General features: G+C 43.5%; 1 protein-coding gene across 1 annotated transcript in view; it reads left to right on the top strand.

Moving 5' to 3' along the window:
* POC1B (POC1 centriolar protein B) overlaps window positions 1–2773 on the top strand; it is a 451135-nt gene that overhangs the window by 316687 nt on the left and 131675 nt on the right. The gene's annotated exons all lie outside the window — the stretch shown is intronic.

Below are 2773 nucleotides of genomic sequence, written 5' to 3'. Positions count from 1 at the left end.
TGCCTCCCCCTACCATGGACCCTACCTGGACCATGTCCTTGCAAGGCAGGGCAGGGCAGGGGAGGGGCTAACTAGGAATAATTTGGTGTTGGTCTCAAGGAACAGCTCAGACTAGACAAAGGATAGATTCCTCTTTTTTGTGGAGGACATGCTTGCCTGTAGAGGGACATTTCAAGGGGCCTAGCAGAATGCCATACTTGTGGCCCTTAGGACATACTGAAAGGTTATCTTTCTCTTTACCTGTTCTCAACCTTTTCAGACTTTGCTGTGTCACTGTATCCCATTCACAATGGTTCAGTTTAGGAGCTCATCTTCTGGAAATATCCATGTTCATAACATAGCTACACAAGCAATTAATGAGCGGCAATAAACTTGAAAATGATCACACAGCATCTTTTAATTAGTGTAAATTTGTATATGTTATCAAAACTAGCAAACCAGCAGGAAAATAAGGGAAATATACATGTTCCCCTGGAATAAACCCTCAAAGAGAAATAAAAGATGATGGAACAAAAGAAAATAAAGAGGAAAGGGCTGAAATTATCCTGCTAATTCTAATTAAAGGGAAGAAAAGTAGTAAAAAAATCTCTGCTCAAATATCTAATCATGATCCTAAGTCTTTGAAAACACAACATGCTTTATTAAAACATTTTTACATAACAAGTATACATTCATCTTTTTTTTTTTTAAAGGTGATCTCTAACAGAGTATAAATGAGAGAACAGTGCTATAAAAAAGCAAAATAGAAAAAATATACACTGTCTGCCAACTTCAAAGTAAATTCAAAGCCATGAAATTCTTTAAGCTTTCAACTTGATTAAATGACTTATTTTAATAAGGCTATGGTGTGTGGCTTTGAAATCTTGAGAAAACAGGAAAAAACACTGAGTTGTCTTATTGGTGACTAATGAAAATGTCTACAGAAGGTTTTTAGTTGTGATACCCCAGATGTCTGATATATGAGAACTTGTAACTTCCAGCCTTCTGTTTCAGTTCTCAGTTCCTCTTTTCTTGTTGACTTGTGCAATATACAGCCTCTGAGAATGCTGGCTCAGATGTTTGAGGTTGGTCCTAGCTGGAGCATGTCCAACCTCAGTACTCCCATCTAGAAATGTTTGAAATGGTAGGAGATTCCCTCCTTCACTTTACAGTTATTTCTGTAAGTCTAGTTCATCTCCAGAAATGGGGAGGGGTGAGGAACCGATGTAGCAACTCCTGTGTCCTTCACTAGAAGGACATGTCAGTACTACCTCTGGACTGCACTAGTGGGTGCTGCATAAAGCCTATCGTGATCACGCTGTATTAATGTAATATAGCTGAAGTGAATGTGATGTTGCCACCACGAGGCACATCTAAGATAGATTTTTATAGTACACATCTGGCACACGTCTAAGCATGGCTATCTAACATTTTTGGGATGTTGCATGTGTGGGTAGGTGTGCTACACTTTATTGCAATGCTCCCTTGGGTGGTTGGATGCAGGTTAGACATGCCCAAGTTGTATATGTGGTGATAAGATGGAAACCTATACTGGTGCTTGTGCATTATTGGTAGGAGCTCTTAAAGTATGGTTAGCTGTGACGTCTCCTCCCTCAGACAGGAAAAGTTATGTTCTGGCTGTCTTTGTAGGCCTACTTGTGTCAAGACATGATAGAATCACAGAAAAGTAGGTCTAGTTCTACCCTCCCTGCCAGAGGCAGGATCATCCCTATCCAAACCACTGGTGATGTGTAGGGGATGCACACAGTTGTATGTGCACCCCCTGAGCATAGCAGCGCACCCCCTACCCCTGGCCACTAGCCAGCCCCCCTGCCACCGTCACCACCAGCGGCATCTGCGGGTGGTCAGTGATTGCCACTGGCCACTGTCAATGTTGCCGGCAGCGTCTGGTTGCTGGCCCCTGGTTGGCGCTCACCACCTGCCCCCCTCCTCCCTGCCACCAACACCACCAGCGGCATATGCAGGAGCTCACCGCTTGCTTCCGCTGCCATGCTCCTGCCACCGCCATGTCCCACAGCCACCGGGGGCATGCGTCATTCATGAGCCAAACTATCTTATCCAAGTCCATTGTCAAACCTTTATTAGTAAAACTGAACAGTCGACTCTGACATAAACAGAACTACAAGTTCCTTAACTAGCCACAGGTAAAGCAGGAGGACTATGGTGGCCAACACCCTGTTGCTATGAGGGTTGTTAAAATAAGCTTGAGGAAGAGGGCCACAACTCCTCCTACAGTGGAAGGCAAAACCCCTCACAATCGGTATCAATCCAACCATAGAGTAAAATTCCTTCCTGATCCCAAATATGATCTTGCCCCTATGTGAAGGGGCAAGATCCTCTAGCCAGAAACCTCAGGGTTTAAGTCATAGCAGGAGGATTTGCACTTAGTCAAAGTCCCAAGCATTGGCTGGAAACCCACCCCCCAACCAAACCAAACCAAACTAAACCAAACCAAACAAGCATCTCTTTCCCTGCCCCAACCAGAACCTGACACATAGCAGTAGGAGAGAGGCAAAATTTATTCCCAGTCCTATATGGCAACCAGTAAAGCCCAAAAGCATGGGAGTTACCCATTGTAGAATATAGGCCTAGCTACTCCCAGGTCACCCCTGACAAATGCTCAAACTTTTAGGAAATAAAAATGTATAAAATAATCTCAACCTCCATTTTTCCTTCTCATGATACAATTAGTACACAAACTGATAAAGCCAAACCTTTTTTGGAAGAAATGAGTAACTGAGTTCCACTTCAATAACTGCTTGGAGGAGTGAAG

Source organism: Gavialis gangeticus, unplaced genomic scaffold, assembly GCF_001723915.1.
Source record: "Gavialis gangeticus isolate Ggan-Ray unplaced genomic scaffold, GavGan_comp1, whole genome shotgun sequence".
NCBI classification, from domain to species: domain Eukaryota; kingdom Metazoa; phylum Chordata; order Crocodylia; family Gavialidae; genus Gavialis; species Gavialis gangeticus.
This window is presented reverse-complemented; position numbering and strand designations above follow the sequence as displayed.